At 53.4% G+C, this 19,557-nt stretch overlaps 1 long non-coding RNA gene across 1 annotated transcript in view; it reads left to right on the top strand.

Annotated features, from left to right (window-relative positions):
• LOC144097581 (uncharacterized) overlaps positions 1-19,154 on the top strand; it is an 86,996-nt gene extending 67,842 nt beyond the window's left edge. The window contains exon 3 of the long non-coding RNA XR_013307075.1: positions 19,140-19,154. This is a non-coding gene — a long non-coding RNA (uncharacterized LOC144097581). The remainder of the gene's footprint in view (positions 1-19,139) is intronic.
• Positions 19,155-19,557: the final 403 nt, after the last annotated feature.

Below are 19,557 nucleotides of genomic sequence, written 5' to 3'. Positions count from 1 at the left end.
CACGCTGTGTCGTATATCTACTTTAATCGATCGTTTATGAATACATATTGAGATCTGTCTTTCAGGTACGTTTTCAGTAGTCAATAAATTGCATTCCGCCGACTGTACACGCAGCGCGTCCACGCTGCTACCCTGGCAGTTGGAAATTAAATCAATGGTGGATGGCGAGAGGTTGGTCAGGTATTGAACGCTGCGGCCTATTCCTGCAGTGCCACGTGTCTGTCGCAACGTTGTCAGCGCTAATGCATGCAGCTTTCATCTCTCTCACTGCCGCCACGTACCTCAGAACACGATTGAGGCGTCCACAATCCCAGGAAGCCAGTTACGCGTCTTCCTTTCCTCTATATTGCTACGCTACTAACTACTCTAGTGGCGCCATACAGCGACTAAACAGCATTTCCTGGCAGTTGGCAAGCCTAGAACCATCTCGGGGCTAGATGACTCGTCTTCATCTTCTTGCTGCCTGCTGCCTTGCGCGTTCCAACGTCTTGCGCGTCTAATTAAAGCAAGTAAACCAGCCCTGCTTACGTCAACCGTTTCTCAGTGACATATTTGATGGAGGTGCTGGGTAACGGCCCATGTACGCTGACCTCGAGGACACCTTTACGTCAGCTCTCAACGCGTGGCTACAACACCAGTCCACAAGGCGAGCCGCCGCCTGCGAGGCCTACAACCCGAGTTCGGCCAACTGACAGCGCCGGTAAGGGCCATGACATCCACCGCGGCTAGCCAGACAAGTCAGCACTCCGGGAATGCCCCGCCATTTGTCCTTCACGCACCTCGATCGCAGCCACCGTTCCACGGGGACAGGTTCGAGGACGTCGAAGACTGGTTGGTCAGCTTTGACCGAGTGGCGGGTTTCAATGAGTGGGACGGCGAGCGCAAGCTGCGCAACGTCTAATTTGCGCTGCAGGACTCGGCCAAAACGTGGTTTGAGAACCACGAAGCTTCCTTTACCACCTGGGAGGCTTTTCGTCGAGAGCTCCTAGCGACATTTACCAGCAGCGAAAGAAAAGAGAAAGCTGAAATCGCCCTGCGCTCGAGATCACAGCAGCCGAAAGAAGGGGGTCGCGATGTTCATCGAGGACATGACCCGACTGTTCAATCGGGCCGACCCTACTATGCCCGAAGCCCAGAAGGTACGCCACTTAATGCGTGGCGTAAAATTGCAGCTGTTTGCCGGACTGGTCCGTGACCCTCCACGAACAGTGTCCGACTTCACCAAGGAGGCAATGGGTATCGAGCGCTCTTTACAGGAACGGGGCGCCCACTACGGACGTCAGGCTACTGTAGCAGCCGCTTCCCAGTCCCAGTACACGCATACGTCGCTGCCTGCCGAGGACCTTCGAGAGCTTGTAAAAAGCCTTGTGCGCGAGGAACTGGCGAAACTTCACTTTGAAGCTCCACAGGTCAGCGTCGCTGCCGTTACGGACGTTGTCCGCGAAGAAATCCGAAGAGTTGTGCAGCCACCCCCAGCTCCACATCCGGCGCCCTCCGTTATGACGTACAGCGAGGCGCTACGAAGTCCCGGGCCAGCGATGCGAGCCTTTTCCCCCATCGCTCATGTGCAATACCCGCAGGAGCCAATCGCAACAGCACTTCCGGGCCGCAGGAGTTCAGGCCCCCCGTGAGCAAAGCGCACGTTTGGCGTACGCCAAACAATCGGCCGCTCTGTTACCACTGCGGAGAGCCCGGCCACATCCTCCGCCACTGCCCCTACCGCAGGATGGGTTTAAGGGGGTTTTCACCTGACGCACCTCGACCACGCTACGGTGAAAGACCACGGGATATCGAAGAGTACTTGGCTGATAACGTGCAATCTTCGACCTCGCAGCGACGCCAGTCCCGATCGCCATCCCCAAGGCGATTCTCTTCGCCCGGCCGCCCGTCATCGTCGGGCCAGTTCAGAGGTACGTCCCCACGTCGGGAAAACTGAAGCCGGCGTCCTCCGGGGGTAGGGCTGCCGCTACTGGACCGAGTCAAGAGCCTCCACCCGACGATTCGCCGCGACGCTCCGACCGACGACGACCTGACCCGACGACCTCGACGACGCGCTGCGACCGACTGGCCTCCGCCGAAATTCCGGTATCCGCCGACAACCACGACGTTAACGCACTCGTGGATACCGGCGCCGATTTTTCGGTAATGAGCAGACGGTTAGCCATGGTCTTGAGGAAGGTTCTGACCCCTTGGTCTGGGCCGCAAATCCGGACAGCTGGTGGCCACGTGGTAACTCCGATCGGTGTCTGCACTTCGCGAATCCAGATCCGCGGTGTTACTTTCCCTGGTTGCTTTGCTGTTACCCGAGTGCTCCAAAGACCTCATACTTGGTTTGGATTTCCTTCAAGAGTACGGTGCCGTTATCAACCTCCAGGAGCTAATCGTGTCGTTTTCCACCCAAGGTCCTGTCGACGACGATACCAAGCCAAGCAGGGCTAAGTTATGCGTCTGTGACGACCACGTTTTGATCCCATCAAGATCCAGCATGTTTGTTACTGTAGAGAGCGATAACAGCACCAAAATTCGTGGCATCGCTGAAACCAACATGTCGCTGTTCCTTGGTCGGCAAGTCTGTGTTGCTCGAGGAATTGTTGAACTGAACAAGGGCCGAACCGAACTCTTGGTGACCAATTTTGGTTGTGAACCTCAGTGTTTGCCTGGCAGAACAGCTATTGCGTATTTCGAGGAACTCAGCGAATTCGCGGGACAGCACGCTTTGTCCGGAGCCCCAGCATCAGCAGAGGAACCGACCACTCCCATAAACACTAACGTGAACCCAAACCTCCCAACTAACCAGAAACGCTGCTTGGAAAGCGTTATCCAGTCTTTCTGCGACTGCTTTGCCTCGACCTCTAAGGTTAGGCAGACACCGTTCACAAAGCACCGAATTATAGTTGACGACAACCAACGGCCGTTATGTCAGCCGCCCTACTGCATCTCTTCAAAGGAGTGCGATGCCATTCGCCGCCAAGTTCAAGAAATGCTCAAGGATGACGTGATACAGCCGTCGACGAGCCCGTGGGCGTCGCCTGTTGTTCTAGTGGCAAAGAAAGATGGAACCCTACGGTTCTGCGTTGATTAGAGACGTTTTAACAAAGTCACTAAAAAGGATGTTTATCCTCTCCCGCGTATTGACGACTCCCTGGACCGGCTGCGCCACGCCAAGTACTTCTCATCGCTAGATTTACGAAGCGGCTATTGGCAAATCGAGGTGGACGAACGCGACCGGAAAAAGACCGCCTTTATTACACCGGACGGTCTACGAATTCCGGGTGCTCCCTTTCGGCCTGTGCTCGGCTCCTGCAACCATCGAGAGGATGATGGACAGCGTTCTTGCCGATCTCAAATGGCAGTCCTGTCTCGTGTACTTGGATGACGTTGTCATCTTTTCTGACACGTTTGAAGAGCACCTGAGACGCCTGCGCGCTGTGTTCGAAGCAATTCGGTCGGCCGGTCTTTCCCTGAAGCCCGAAAAGTGTCACTTCGCTTTCGAAGAGTTGAAGTTTCTGGGCCACCTCGTGAGCGCTAAAGGGGTTAGCGCAGACCCCGATAAGACTGCTGCCGTGGCTGCTTTTCCTATGCCCACCGATAAGCGCAGTGTGCGCCGCTTTCTGGGACTGTGCGCCTATTATCGGCGTTTTGTGCAGAACTTCTCCCAGATCGCTGAGCCCCCTCACGCGACTCACGAAAGATTCCGAACCATTCTTCTGGGGCCTGGAGCAACAGCAAGCCTTTGAAGACCTCCGCACTCGTCTCCAAAGTACGCCCATCCTTGGACACTTCGACGAGTCAGCCGACACTGAACTACACACAGTCGCCAGCAACATCGGCCACGGTGCGGTCCTTGTGCAGAGGCAGGATGGTCTCGAACGCGTAATCGCATACGCGAGCCGCACCTTGTCACGATCTGAGGCGAACTATTCTACCACCGAAAAAGAATGCCTGGCCATTGTGTGGGCAGTAACAAAAATTCGCCCGTACCTATATGGCCGCCCTTTCAGGGTCGTCAGCGACCATCACTCGCTGTGTTGGCTGGCGAACCTCAAAGATCGCTCGGGACGGCTTGCACGCTGGAGCCTTCGACTTCAGGAATTCGACGTCACCATCGTCTATAAGTCTGGTAGGAAGCACAGTGATGCCGACTGTTTGCCTCGTGCTCCTATCGACAACAACCGAGCTGACCCCGACGACGATTCTGTTTTTCTTGGTGCCATCTCCACGTCCATCCTCATTCAACACCAAAGGGACGACAGCGAACTACGGCCCCTCATTGAGTATCTAGAAGGAAGCGCTCAGTCTCCCCCGCGAATCTTTTCGCGCGGGCTGTCGTCGTTTACGTGACCGCGTCCTGTATAAGAAAAACTACAGTCCAACAGAAGCTGGCTATCGACTCCTCGTGCCTGCGGCCCTTCGCGACAAACTCCTGCAGGCGAGCCATGATGACTCATCTTCTGGTCACCTGGGTTTTTGTCGAACTTTGGCACGAATACGGCAAAAATACTACTGGCCAAGGGTTGCCGCAGTTGTGAAACGTTACGTAAGAACTTGCCGCGAGTGCCAGCGTCGCAAGACACCGCCGACTAAGCCAGCCGGCCTACTCCAGCCTATTGATCCGCCTCAGGTTCCCTTCCACCAAGTTGGCATGGACATACTCCGGCCATTTCCGGAGTCCTCTCTGGGTAACCGCTACATTGTGGTCGCCACCGACTACCTCAGCCGATACTGTGAGACTAAAGCTCTTCCCCGTGGTACTGCTGACGAAATTGCGAACTTTTTCATTCAAAACATTGTGCTTCGTCACGGTGCACCCACCATCATTTTAACTGACAGGGGAACAGCGTTCACCTCGGCCCTTACGCAGGAGGTTATGCGCCTAAGCGGCACCAGTCACCGCAAAACAACCGCTTACCAACTTCAAACGAACGGCCTCACCGAACGGCTCAACAAGACGATCGCCGGCATGATTTCTATGTACGTCGACGCGCACCACCGGAACTGGGACGCCATACTCCCTTACGTCACCTTTGCTTATAATACTGCGGTCCAGGAAATGACATGCTTCAATCCATTTCGTTTAGTACATGGTCGCGAAGCCACAACCATACTTGATGCAGTGCTGCTTCCAGCTAGCGCTACCCCCTCTGTTATGGGTGCTGCCCAATTTGTTCGTTACGCTGAGGCCGCCCGACAACTCGCTCGACAGCGCATCCGGCACCAGCAAGTTCACGATGCTCGGCGCTACAACTTCCGCCACCGAAATGTGCGTTACCTGCCCGGCGAACAAGTCTGGGTGTGGAGCCCAAACCGCATGAGGGGGCGCTCTGAGAAGCTTCTACGCAGATACTTTGGCCCTACGAGGTGCTCCGCCAGCTCAGTCAAGTTACCTACGAAGTTCTCCCCCAAGGAACAGTTCGCTCTTCTAGACGGCCGACCTCCGAAGTTGTCCACGTCGCTCGGATGAAGCCGTACCACGCCCGCTAGCCCCTCGCGCGTGTCTGCACCACACGCCAGACACGTGCGACTACCCTTGTGGTCCTGCCTGCAATTGCTACCACACCGAGTCGGTTTCTTCAAGAGAGGGGGAGCAATGCTACGCTACTAACTACTCTAGTGGCGCCATACAGCGGCTAAACTGCATTTCCTGGCAGTTGGCAAGCCTACAGCCATCTCGGGGCTAGATGCTTCGTCTTCTTCATCTCTCGTGCTGCCTGCTGCCTTGCGCGCTAACGTCTTGCACGTCTAATTAAAGCAAGGAAACCAGCCCTGCTTACGTCAAACGTTTCTCAGTAACAATATCATTCGAGTCTAGACCTTTGTCAACACCAACAGCATTAATACAATGAGTGCAGACGGTCTATAGCTTCAGTGCCGCGTTTCTCCTAGAACGTTATGAATGCAAACGCATGCAGTGCACATCTGTCACTACCACCATGTAGATTAAAGTTAAAGGCGATTGAAGTGTCCACTGCCCAAAGCGGCAAGTTATGAGCCGCCTTTCCATTGCTTTCGAAGAAAATTGAAGATTGGCTTTTAAAATTGGTTTTAATAATAATAATAATAATAATAATTGGTTTTTAGGGAAAGGAAATGACTCAGTATCTGTCTCATGTAACGTTGGACACCTGAACCGCGCCGTAAAGGAAGGGATAAAGGAGAGAGTGAAATAAGAAAGGAAGAGAGAGATGCCGTGCTGAAGGGCTCCGGAATAATTTCGACCACCTGGGGATCTTTAACGTGCACTGACATGGCACAGCACACGGGCGCCTAAGCGTTTTGCCTCCTTAAAACGCAGCCGCTGTGGTAGGGTTCGCGCCCGGGAGCTCCGGATCAGTAGCCGAGCGCCTAACCACTAAGCCACCGCGGCGGGGATTAAGATTGGTTATGAAAGTTGGTTTTAGTTAAAGGAAATGGCGCAGTAACTGTCGCACATATATCGGTGGACACCAGAATCATGCAGTAAGGAAGGGATAAATGTAGTTGGGCTGAAGGTCGTTGTAGGTCATTCTCTGGCCTAAGAAATGACTGCTTTGCTAGCGTAGTGAAGTTTTTCGCTGGATAAATGAAAATTGGTTTTCGAAGAAAGGAAATGGCGCAGTAACTGTCTTGCATATGTCGGTGGACACCCAAACTGTGCCGTAAGGGAAGGGTTGAAGGAGGAGGTGAAAGAAGAAAGGAAGAAAGATGTGCCGCCGTGGAGGCCTCCGGTAAACTTTCGACCACCTGGGGATCTTTAACGTGCACTGACATCGCACAGCACACGGGCGATGTAAGTGCACGTTAAAGATGCCCTGCTTTTCGCTACAAAATTGGTTTTGAGGAACGAAAATGGCACAGTAACGGTCTCACGTATATTAGTGGACACCCGAACCGCGCCCAGCGGCGGCGAGGTCGCGAGCCAAAGCACCTGCGGCTCGGCTGAAGGTCAAACTCCGTCTTTCGCGAAACGCACCGCAGCTAGCCCAGTGAAGCTTTCGCTTAAAATAAAACACATGGTGGAAGCCACAGTTGGCGCGACGCCAGAATCTTTAAGCAGACAATGTTCGATGGAAGCGGAGCAGGTGGTGGTGTTGGTGGCGGTGAAAAACATCTATTTCCAAGCAATACAGAGTGGGAAAACCCTCCAACATGGCACGAGGCAACCCTTAGGGGGCTGCCCTTAAAAAGCAAAGTGTAGCCCTTAGAGGGCTATCCGTTTCAGGCGATATTCTTGGGTCACTTCAGCCGCTCCAGGCGGCCGGCAGTTAGTGTGTCGGCGACCTCTTGCGCTCTTGCCGTAGCCTTGGCCCGGGACTGAACGTCCGGGCCCTGGCTGGCGAGAACAGCTTCACATTTTTCAAGCGTTGGCGATGTGACTATATCTGACGGAGGCGGATCCTCCGTGCCGTCCCAGATTATGTGGTCTAAGGTGGCAGTCTCGCCGCACAGCTGGCAATACGGATTTACCAAATCAGGAAAGATAATGGAACACGTCCACGGGTTCGGCTGCGACCGCGTTTGCAGTCGCCTCTACGTGGTAGCCTGTTCGCGGCTCAGCGAAACGTGCGGAGGAGGCAGGCTCGCAGTAAGCTCCCTGTAATAATTGGTTATGCCCTGAAATGTAATTAGCGTCTCGCCCCTGGGAAATCCGGGTCCGAGACCCCCGCACCGGCTCGGCTGACAAAACCTCAAAATACTGGTGAGCGGCTTCGCTCCCTGGAACGCCCGCGTGGACCAGGACCCATACCAGACCCACTTCCTTCCTATCTTTTGGCATCGCACGAATAATCTTGTATGCAGTGGCGGAGATACGTTCCCTCGCGAGTTTGCGAAGGGCCGTTTTGGGATCACTGAGAATTGTGCCGGTGCCTTCCTGAACGATCCCTAGTGCTATTGCAGCCTCTTCGGCCTCAACTCGGTCCGTGACCACCGTAGCTGCTACCCTGCGGGAGATGCTCACCGCGCTCACAGCGAAAGCGTCTTTGCCTGTTATGTGCCGCATCAACATCCACGGCATTATCGTCCCCTTGATACTGTTTGTTTAACGTCTTCGCCCTGGCCTCCCTCCGGTTTCCGTGACTGTCCGCTTGCATGTTCTTGGGGATAGGTTTGACGCGAATGCGTTCGCGCATCTCTGTAGGTATAATCACCGGGCCTGAAGGGTCCTCGTCCTGAATGCCTAAGCTTCGCAAAATGTAGAACCCCGTATCTGTCTGCCTCAGCCGCTGCTCTTGCGATGTCAGTTGTGCCTCGATGAGCTCTTCAAGGGTGTTGTTGACCCCAAGAGACAGAATTGTCGCGGTGGGCGTGTCTCTGGGGAGGCCGGGAGCCCTCTTGTATGCCTGCCTTATCAGGCAGTTCAGATTTTCACTTTGCTCTCTTGATATCCAGGTAAGCGATAGCGTACACGAGCCGACTGATGAAAAAAACCTGAACGAGCCCAAATGTGTAGCGCTCTCTCATGCCCTGCCGCCCAGTGGCCACGTGCTTAATGAGCCTTATGGTTTGCTTATCCGAGGTCGTGAAACTGTCCAGCGTTACTTTGTTGCATCTGCTGGATTGTATAAGCATTCCAAACACTGGTATCATATCTACTTCCAGAATTTCGTTGTCTTGGGTTTTCAATTGCATCCTATTGGACTCAGTTTTGCAGGCCCATCCGTTATTACGGATGACCAGTAGTTCCGACTTTTGTGGGGAGCATTCCAGTCCTGCCCAATGGGCTTGGGCGTCTACGACGTGAGCCGTCTCTTGTAGGGCCGTCTCGATCTGCCCGTCCGATCCGTGATTCATCCATAGCGTGACGTTATCAGCATACAGGGTAGGTCTAATACCCTCTATGCCGTCAAGTTTTCTAGGGAGCGTGATCAGCGCAGTGTTGAATAGGGCGTCGGTAATTATCCGTCGCTGGTCAGCAGCAGCGGAGCTGGCCAGGAGAGTCTACCAATATGACTTCGGCATGGCTGGGGATGGAGGGTGTGGGAAGGTAGGACATGTGAGGGGGACGGGAAGAAAGTGTTTCGGTTTCCTGCAGAGCTCACACGAGGAGAGGAATTGATTGGGGTATGGGGCATGAGGGAGAATATAGTAGGGAGCAGTAGGGGGAGTGGGTCTGGCGCCGACGCCAGTGAGAAGCCTCCGTTAAGGTTAGAGAGGGTGGCGGTGGTGCGTAAACGCGCCGGGTATCTCGGTAATACATAGGTGTTAATATCTTTGAACGTAAGCAGACGCTTCTGGGATGGTGGAGGAGGTCCAACTCCGGCCCAGAAAGTGAGACCTCGGGCGAGGGAGTGGACCTCCTGGTGACCCGGAAGGCCTGCGTGTGCGGGTGTCCAGAAAAGGGTTATGGGGCGGGTGGAATTTTAGAAGCGTAGAATCCGAGCCGTGGTGCGGGATGTCATGCCTTCGGTGAAATTGGATAGCGTGCATTTTGAGTCGGAGAGAATTTCGATTGCAGAGGTGGAGATGACAGCGAACGCAATGGCCGCTTCTTCTGCAATTTCGGATCAGTCTGTGGTGATCGAGCATGATGCTAATAATCGGGTCTGTTTGTTAGCGATAGCGAGGACCAAGCGGGAGTTCGACAAGTACGCTGCCACGTCCACGCAGGCTAACTCATAACTGTCGCCGTGCAGCTTTTGAAGGGCTTTGGCGCGGGCTGCCCTGCGATCTCCGTCGTGCTCGAGGTGCATGTTGTTTGGGATCGGAAGGATGATGAAATGAGAGCGCCGGTCTGGAGGTAGGGGACCCCCTCTGTAGGAAGGGGAATCGGGGTGATGCCTAGCTGGCAGATCAGAGAGTGGCCTGCCGCGGTACCCGACAGGCGAGTTAGCTATGCTACTAGAGTGGCTTCTGCCAGCACTGAAACGGGTTGTTGATTCCGAGGTTGAGGTGCCCGGCATTACAGGTGCTAGGGGTAGGCTGAGGGCGACCTCAATGCAGCTTCTGAGGAGCGCGTTGTTGCGGTCCCGCTCCTTCTGCTTTAGAGGGAGGTAGGGGAATGAGTACGCCGTGTGGTTCTTGATGTAGGCTTGGGTGAGGAGGAGAGTGTTGCGCTCCCGCACACCCGCGTGCTAGTTCGCCACGCGCCAATGCGACGGCGGGCTTGCTGGGTCCGGAGAGTTTGTATAGCGCGGCCGTGCGCGCCGTGGAAGTAAAGGACGTGGCTCAGATGTCAATCAGTGGGAAGACGCCAAAGTAGTCTTTATTTCCAAAGCCGGCAAACCACTTCCTCTCCTATCCTCTGTCCCATCTCTTACGTCATGTGTGGGCAAGCTCATGGAGCACGTTCTACAGACCCGGCTCAACCCGCATTTGGAGAACAACTACATCATGCCTTCTAGCATGTTCGGTTTCCGCCCGGGCTTGCCCGCCCAGGACGCGTGCCTACAGCTCAAGCACCACATCCTTGACTCCCCCGAGGGCGACACCAAGGCTATCGTTGCCGTCGACCTAACAAAAGCTTTCGACAACAATACCCACGCAGCGGTCCTAGAAGGCCCCCACTGCCTAGGCGGATGCACGCGGATGTACAATTACGCCCGAGATTTCCTGTCCGAACGCACAGCCACACTCACCCTGGGCATCCATCGGCTTCCAGGTGTCTCGGGAGCACGGGTAACTCCTCAAGTTGCTCTACTGTCTCCTATCCTCTTTAACATGGCCCTTCTCCAACTCCCCCACCAACTCACCCAAGTACCAGACACATTTAAGCCTCTATGCTTACGACATCACTGTCTGGGCAAATCGAGGCAGTAATCCCGACACAGAACACAACCCACAGTCGGCCCTTAATATCAACTCATACGCTCGCGCGCGCGGCTTAGACTGATCCCTTTCCAAATTAGAACTCTTCGTCTACCGCCCCCGGCCGCACAACACCGTTAACCCCATCTCCCATCACACTCACTCTACGGAACCACCCAATTCCCCCGGTCTCCAGGATTCTTATCCCGGGCTTCGTCCTGCACTCCTCGAGGAGCAGGTATTCGCGCCGCGCGCTCCATACGTAGTCCTGCTGGTGCTCGGGTTTCTCGGGCGCCACTGCGCTCGACAGAGGAAATGTCGTCGGTGCCACAAAGAAGCCCCTGACATGCTCAAAAGCATTCACAACCAAATGTCGCCTGTGAACTACTCGCAGGTAGCGCAGCGTATCGAGTCGACATCTATTGTAGCTCTTCTGCGCTAGGTGTGCAAGACATCGCAACACCGCGCGCAGTAACTGACTGTTCTCAAAAATTTATGCGCTCCATAGGGAAGCTTAGTGTTGCCTTTATTAACGCGACAGCGTTGAGGGTTCCATTCAGTGGATAGAGCAGCGGCGACCGCTCGCCTTCCAGGTTGTTCAATCGCCACATTCGGATTAGTCGGAAAGGTGTGACATCAGACGTGGAGCGGCAGAAATGAAACGTTACTCAAGCTGTGATTTCAAAGTGGCAATATATCTGAAACATAACGACGGCATGCAAGTATATTGTCGCGTCTGAGTGATCTCCAAGCAGGACCTAAGGAACAACCGCTTCGTCTTCTTCTACCCTCCCGCTCGTGGCCTCAGTCGCCGTCGTCTTTCCTGAGGCATTTGCCTCCTCCCCAGGAGGCATTGTCACGATGGCAAGTAAAAGTAAACTAGTAATGGTTTCACTACAAATGGTATGGCTTCATGCGGACATGTTCGACGCCGGCTTGGAGCTGGCGTCGCTCCGATGTCGAACACCTATCTGGCGCCACCTGCTACGTTACATCGCTGAGCGTGGTTGAACGACGTAGGGTCCGAAGTAGCGCCGCAGCAGTTTTTCTGAGAGTCCACGGCGGCAGATAGGCGTCCAGACCCACACCCTCCTCGTTCATAGCATGCCATGGCGAAGATTATACCGTCGTGCATCATAGTCCTGCTGGCTTCTGATGCGCACACGCGCTAGCTGCAGAGCTTGCTCTGCGCGTTGGGTAAATACGTCGGCGCCTGACCTACAACTTCGTCGTCGGCGTTACGGTGCAACATTGCATCCAGCATAGGAACACTGGTCGCCCATAAAGAAGGCTCAAGGGTGTCTTGGGAGTGGTTTCCTGCTGGCCAGTATAGTAGGCAATGTAAGGTACGGGAGAATTGCAGCCCAGTTCTGTGCTATACGACGACGTACATAGAAAGCACATCAGCGAGGGTCTTATTAAGGCGTTCCGTCAATCCATTGGTTTGAGGATGGCAGGCCGTCGTCTGACGGTGACTGGCGCCGCTGAATCGGGGAACGGTCGCCACAGTTTCGTCAGTGAACGCAGTTCCTCTGGCGTGTATGATGAGAGCCGGGGCGCCGTGCCTCAGGAGAATATTTAAAAAAAAAAACCGAGCTACTTCGGTGGCTGCGCCCCTAGGCAGATCTTTCGTCTCCGCGTAGCGAGCGTAAGCAATCACTTTCCCCGCGTTATTCTGACGTTGCACAACCACAGCACCTAAACACATATTGCTCGCATCTGTCATAAGAGGCGTAGGGTTATCCTCATCAAAGTGCACCAGTACAGGTGGCGACTGTAGGCATCTCCGGATTTCAGTAAAAAGAGGTGTTCTTTACCCCAGGTAAAGGCCGCTTTGTAGCCTGTTAGTGAAGTTAATAGCCAGGCAGTATCGGAGAAGCCAGGAATAAATCGGCGGTAATACGTAGGTGCAAAGGACCAGGAAGCGCCACAGCGTTTTCTTGTGCGTGGGTGTTGGGAACTTGGTGACTGCAGAGATCTTCGCGGTATCGGGTCGCACACCGTCCTGGCTAGCTACATGGCTTAAGAACTGAAGCTCCTCGTAACCAAAGTGGCACTTCTCAAGTTTTAGTGTGAGGCCCGTAGACAGTAAGGCCTGAAACACGGCGAGCAAACGGCGCTGGTGCTCCTCGAAGGTGGCCGAAAATATGATGACGTCGTCAAGGCCCACAAGCCACGTTTGCCATTTGACTCCGTAGAGGACAGTGTCCATCAGTCGCTGAAAGGTTGCTGCTGCCGAGCATAAAACTAATCAAAGAACCTTAAACTTATACAGCCCGTCCTAAGTAAAAATCGCTGTCTCCTCCCCGTCCCGCTCGTCGACTTATGTTTACCAATATCCGGTTTTCGGGTCCATTGATGAGAAGCAACGTGTGTGCCGCAGCCGCTCAAGCGAAACGTTGATGCGAGGGAAGGAGTACACGTCGGTATGGGTACCTAATTGAGCTTACTGCAGTCAGTACAAAGTAAGATGCCATCATTTTTGTTGAAAAGTACCACGGGGGACGCCAGGTGCCCGGCGACGGCTGGATAACATCGTCTCTGAGCATATCAGTCGCCTGGCGCTAGATTGCTTCACGTTCTTTCGGAGCTACACGGTCAGGGTTCTGTCGCATCGGGCAAACCGTGTCGTCCGTGAAAACCCGATGTTTGGTCAAAGGCGTTTGGTCGAGCCTCGACGCTGAAGCGAAACAGTCTCGAAATTCGCCTATCAGGTCAAGAAGGCAGGCCCGTTCTGAATGCTACAAACTTGGGCTGACGTCGACGACGGGTGCGGGCGCCTTGAAAACTGATGCTTCTTGTTGCAGGTTGAAACAGTCCTAAACATTTGGTAAGCTGTCGAAAAAGACCACAGTTGTATCTTTCGGAATTTGCTGGCGTTCGCCGCTTAACTTGGTCAGTAGCATTTGAGTGTATCATTGGGCCAAGGTGACTAGCCCACGCGCTTTAGAAACACCACGGCTGAGGATTAGGCCGATTGTCTGCTCGGTGACGCCATTCCCGGTATAAACCACATCACACTTCACAGTAAGAAGAGAACAGGCTCGCGGAGGTAATGTCACCTTTTTCATCGGCAACACGTAGGGGCATCAGCAGGAAAGTAAACACAGGGCGAATTGAATGACACTGTGCCTAACGTTGATTACGACCCCATGAAACCGCAGAAAGCCATGCCCAAGCAAGGTCTTTGATGCAGTCGGAGAGGGTGACGAAGGTGCCAACGAACACCGCATTGCCAATGCTTATCCGGGCAGTTCACTTTCGAATCGCCGCCAGCAGCTTATCCCCAGCACTTCTTATTACGAGTCCAGTCCATTAAGTTCTAACTTTGCGCAGTTTATTGGCTACTTTGTGGCTCAGAATTAAAAAATTGGCCCCATTATCCACTAGAGCGTGTACTTCCTGCCCGTCAATGAAAACGGCGAGGTCGGCGCTAACAATTTTGGGGGGAGTTTCTCGTGTATTTCGCATTTGAAGCCTTAGTGCGCAAGGTCGGCGGTATCTGTGCCGTCGTCGTGACTGCTCGTTTCGTGTGGTATTTTTGGCGGTAGAGCGACAAGATCAGTCATAAGAGCATAGTCAGAACTACGTGTTGCGGTAGCCGGTAAAGAGAGCTTTGAGGAATTTTGTGCGTTTGCAGCCTCCCCAGTAAGGTTGCGGCCGTTCGTTTTCCAGGGGAGGGCATGGAGACCGCAGTCCGCTAACATCAGCAAAGCTACGATTGGGCTGCGACGAATAACGCGTTGTGGATGGCGAGCGGTGGCGATATTCACGTGAGTCAGCTTCCCTGTTCGTTGTGTGGCCCTGCATATGCGCAGAATCAGCGTCGAAATGGCGGCGAGCAGAATCGGGAGCAAAGGCATGCTCCTCTCGCGGTAGCGGCAGTACCGATACACAGGGCCTGGTTGCCCGCAGTAGAGGCAGAGAGGTAGGCTGTCAGTGGAGCAACACATGTCGGTTCGACGCCGTTGAGAGCACCTTTAATGCGGTGCCCACAGGTCTCCCTGGGAGAATCGCGTCTCCTGACGGGAAGGTGAGCTTGACATGGCATGGCCTGGCGGCTGGCTACGAACGGCTGCTGCATAGCTCACAGGTGGCCCGTGGTATCATTCGGGAACGGCGGAAGCGTAGTTGACAGGTTGTGGTTCTTGATATGGCCCGTGGTATGTTTTGGGAACGACGGCAGTGTAACTGACATGTTCTGGTTCGTGGTATAGGTGAGTAACGTTAGCCGTGCAGTTGCCAGTGTGTAGTCCTCGTACGGGGCAAAAGGTGACGGGCCTTCTGAATTTCGTCCCGCACGATTTCTGCGATGGCCGCTGCCGGCTGAGCCTTCAGAGCAGTAAACCTCTGCACCTCTTCATTGACAATTTCTTGAATGAGTTTGCGCCGAGCACTCCCACTAGCTCCTGTCAGCACCGCCGCACTCGTAGGAGTGCCGTCGTACGGCCGGCCATACTGGCAGTGCCGTCTGTGGAGGGCACGCTCGATCGTTGTGGCGTCCTTGACGAAGTCACTGATGGTCGTAGGCGGGTTACGTACCAAGCCGGCAAAGATCTGCTCCTTGACGCCACGCATTTGACGCCGTAGCTTCTTTTGTTCACTCGTGTCCGGATCGGCACGGTAACAGAGGCGGGCCATGCCCTCCGCGAAGATAGCCGCGAATATCATTCGGCTTCTGGATGCGCGCTTCAAGCAGGCGCAGTGCGTTTTCTCGACAACCAGGGCTCGCAAAGGTGTCTACTACCTGCCGGCAGAACTCGCTTCATGTTGTTAAGGTGGCCTCGACATTCAAACCAAATTCTGGCGCTTTCTTGAAGCGCTAAATAAGCGTTGGACAGTTTTTGGTCTGGGCTCTACTGGTTGAACTGGCGACCCTTTCGAACTGGTCGAGTCAGTCTTCCACATCCTCGAACGCATTCCCGCGGAAGCACTCCGGCCTCTTGGGGTGTGGCGAGTCAGCGGCGTAGGTGTGATGTGTGCCATGCCTTCGGGAACATGGCGAACTTGGATGCTTGAAGAGCCGCCCGGTAGATGGATGTACTCCGGGGTTAGGCTTAGAAAGCGGCGGCTAGCGCGATGAACAGGAGTGTTAATGCTCGGGATTCGCTGTGCACTGTCGGAAAGAGTCCTGCGTTTTTGTAGCGGAAGCTACACTACTCTAGCCAGGGCGATTTCGCCCGCCTTGGCCGTCAGCTCCTACTGCGCCGCGTTTGACGTCACTGCTGCGCCGCCGCTGCCACCGCCGTCTACTCCACCGCCTCGCCTCCGCCCCCGCTGTGCGTTGATGCTACAATTATCTATGCGCCTTACTGAACATGCGCATGGGTTCGAATGAACACAGAAGGCGATGCGCTCGGCCGTCAGTTGAAAGCCATGAAAGAAGAAAAGCCTTGTTCGTTGCGGCAGCAACGTAGGCTTCGGGAGACGAACTCGACAGACCCCGAATTCGTTGCCCGGGCTGTTCGCCACGACTGACAGGCTCACAGGCTGACATCAGTCAGGCTGTATCAGATAATGGCCCCTTTCGCTACGTATACTAGGCGTAGCAGAGCTAAGCCACCGCTAATTTTTTTAGCTCCGTCTTCTGCTAGCATCCCGCTCGTGGTCTCAGTCGTCGTCTTCTATGCGACAATATAATGTAAAACAATTGCGATGAAAACAACTTGGGCTATTGAGAGGCGAAAAGAACCCCTGACCCTTTAATTGAGATTTACACACGCTACTCCTAGGCCACGCAGGTAGAGTCGCGGGTAAGAAAGATTACCACAGTGACGTCGCCGGAGGGGCGAAAATCGCACCCCGCGGCTGACGTGGCGGAGTTCTCTGCGAAAACCCCTGGCACATTCGTTATCGACGTATTCCTAACCACAGCGCCTAGCGTTGCTACCTTCCGGCCTGTCGGCGCGTCACTAGTGCTAGTCTTTGCTCGCGACTTTACCCTTTTAAAGCGGGGTTTTATATGTATGTTGCGCGGACTTTCACATAACATGCTAGCTTACTACTGTATGCTATTGATAATGAGTATGTGGGCGATTTGCGATTCATTAAAAAAGTTTGCTCCGGTTCAATTACTGCTAAACCTGGTTAGAGAGCGAGGTGTATCGGACAACTAGACGCGGCTTGGCGTGTGTAACGTTGACTTCAGTGCGCCCACCCTGTCATCTTGCAGGTGGCAGTTAAATTTAAAAAATTGAAAATTGGTTTTAGGGGAAAGGAAATGGCGCAGTATCTGTCTCACATCTCGGCGGACACCTGCATCGCGCCTTAATCAAAAGGATAAAGGAGGGAGTGAAAGAAGAAAGGAAGAAAGAGGTGCCGTACAGTGGAGGGCTCCAGAATAATTTCGACCACCTGGGGATCTTCAACGTGCACTGACATCGCACAGCACAAGGGCGCCTTTGCGTTTGACCTCCATCGACACGCTGCCGCCGCGGTCGGGTTCGAACCCGAGTGCTCCGGAGCAGCAGCCGAGCGCCTTAACCACTGAGCCGCCGCGGCGGGTAAATTAATATTTGATCGCGAGAGGTTCTTCACCCAATGAACGCTGTGGCCTATTGCTGCAGCGCCATGTGTACGGCACAACGTTTGCAGCCCACAGCTCTCTCACAATCGCCATGTACTTCAAAGAGCCATTGAGGCGTCCACTGTTCCCGGGAGGTAGTTATGCACCTTCCTTTCTTCAAAATCATCGGAATATAGAACGTTGTCAACGACAACGGCGATGAACACAAATAAACGCCGACGGTCTTTAGTTTGACTGCCGTGTTTCTGCTACAACGTTGTGAATGCTAACGCATGCGACGCACATATGACACTACCGCCACGTACGTTAAAGCGCGATTGAGCTGTCCACTGTCCCAAGGGGCCAGTTATGCGCCTTTCTTTTACTTTCAAAGAAAATTGAAGATTGGTTCCGAAAATTGGTTTTTAGGAAAGGAAATGGCACAGTAACTGCCTCAGATATATCAGTGGACTCCCGAACGGCGCCAGGCGGCGGCTACGGCGCGCGGAAGATCACCTGTGCTTCGGCTAAGTTCGAATTCCGGCGTATACGAAACGCGCCGCAGGTAGCCCAGTGAAGCTTTCGCTTCAATAATTGGTAGTGACTAACCGAGTAGCAAAGCGCGTGCCTGTGATGGGAGTGTATGGAAACAGCTGCATGCGGTATGATCTTATACCCGATTTAATAGAGAAGTGCATATTGCAACCGCGCAAAACGACGAGGGACGAAGAGAAGAATGCACAATACACAACGCGTTGTGTCTTGTGCATTCTTCTCTTCGTCCCTCGTCGTTTTGCGCGGTTGCAATATGCACTCCCTTGTTAACCACCAAATAGTCCACCTTTGCTTCTTAAACCTGATTTAATATCTGCTGCGGGTCCTTGGCCACAAGATATTGAACTTATTTTTGGAATATGGCGGTGTGCTCGGCTTGAAGCACTCCGGCACGGGTCGGCTCGGTATTGCACTGCCTTCGGGATCGGCCCGGGGCATATTCGCGCGGGCCTTTTCTTTCTATCTTTGCTCTCCTATCCTTTAGCTCTCCTACTTTCAGCACTCGGCAGCGAGCGTGGCTCGGCTTGAGCCAGTAGGCAGGCCTGCGCACTTTCCTTTTCTTTCTTCCTATCAGCAACAGCAGCAGCAGTGTCATGTGACATCAGTTTTTAGTGTGATGTAACCTTGTTAGAGCATCTCTTTGGGTAATAAGCGAATGATATCAACTGGAGTCACTGAGAATGAAGGCGGACCGTAGCCGCCTACACATTTTTTCGCCTACTGATTATTTACCTTGAGGAATTTTCTGCATGGTTTCATTTTCGCTAAGGCTTGTTCGGCAGTGGCGGATACTAGTAAGCGGTTCCTGTAATGTGTATGCATAGTCGATCACTGTTCCATCACATAATTTAGTCGCGAAAAGCGCGTGGCGTTGTTTTCTTGCCTACCAAGCTGCCCACAGTCGCGCGGCGTTAGACACGCAGGCATGTTTAACTGAACCCAAAGCCCTTGTAAAACAATGAATGTACGTGATGTAATTCTACTTTCTTTATGCTGGTCGTTCGCTTCTAATATAAGATGAGGGCCGTAAAGAAGCAGTTTAAAGAAGCTTTATGTAAGCACGCTCATATATTTCACACTTCACTAGTTGTAATTACGCCTGCACTGAACTCGATAGCTGATGTCTTTACATAGTCGCAATAACAACCGAATGCTCCAGCGAGATTTTGCACATTGAGGCGGGAAACGAGGAAATTAAAATGACTGACATCTTTATAATTGTGGGTAACACGTGTGATGCTCTGGAATCAAGTGTGAGAAGAATCCGAGTAAATAATGCAATTAAGATATACCGTGAAATTATATTTCATGTCGCTTCTACTAAAATAATTTTACTTTTCGCTCTTTTTGGTCGCAGAGGTGTCCACGGCCGGTAAGTCATATTTACCTATTGCGCAGACACGCGAATGAGCCTTCAACTTTTCTATTTGGCCGTATTTGTTTCGTTGCAACCTTCTAAGTTTACCCTCCCGCTTGTTTTCAATTTCAGACACAGCGTAAGTTGAATTTGTCTTCATGGCTGCCGTCGCATGTACAAGCGCATGGTTAGAGGTCGAGAAAGGGGTTGGCGCCAATGAGTGTCCTAGTGTATGCTAACGTTTCATGCACAACGAAGCAAGCGGCGGATCTGCTGGGTGATCTGAGAGCAAGCTCAGACTGTTACGCACAATTATCCGCCGTGTCACCAAACCCCTTGCATCAATTTAGGCGAAGTTATCCAGTCCACTCCGTCTCCCGCATGGATTGGAGCAGACACTCGACAGCTCTTCCGGGTG

The sequence above is a fragment of the Amblyomma americanum genome, chromosome 7 (genome assembly GCF_052857255.1).
Source record: "Amblyomma americanum isolate KBUSLIRL-KWMA chromosome 7, ASM5285725v1, whole genome shotgun sequence".
NCBI lineage: Eukaryota > Metazoa > Arthropoda > Arachnida > Ixodida > Ixodidae > Amblyomma > Amblyomma americanum.
Note: the sequence above shows the minus strand (reverse complement) of the source record. Positions and strands in the feature narration are given on the sequence as shown.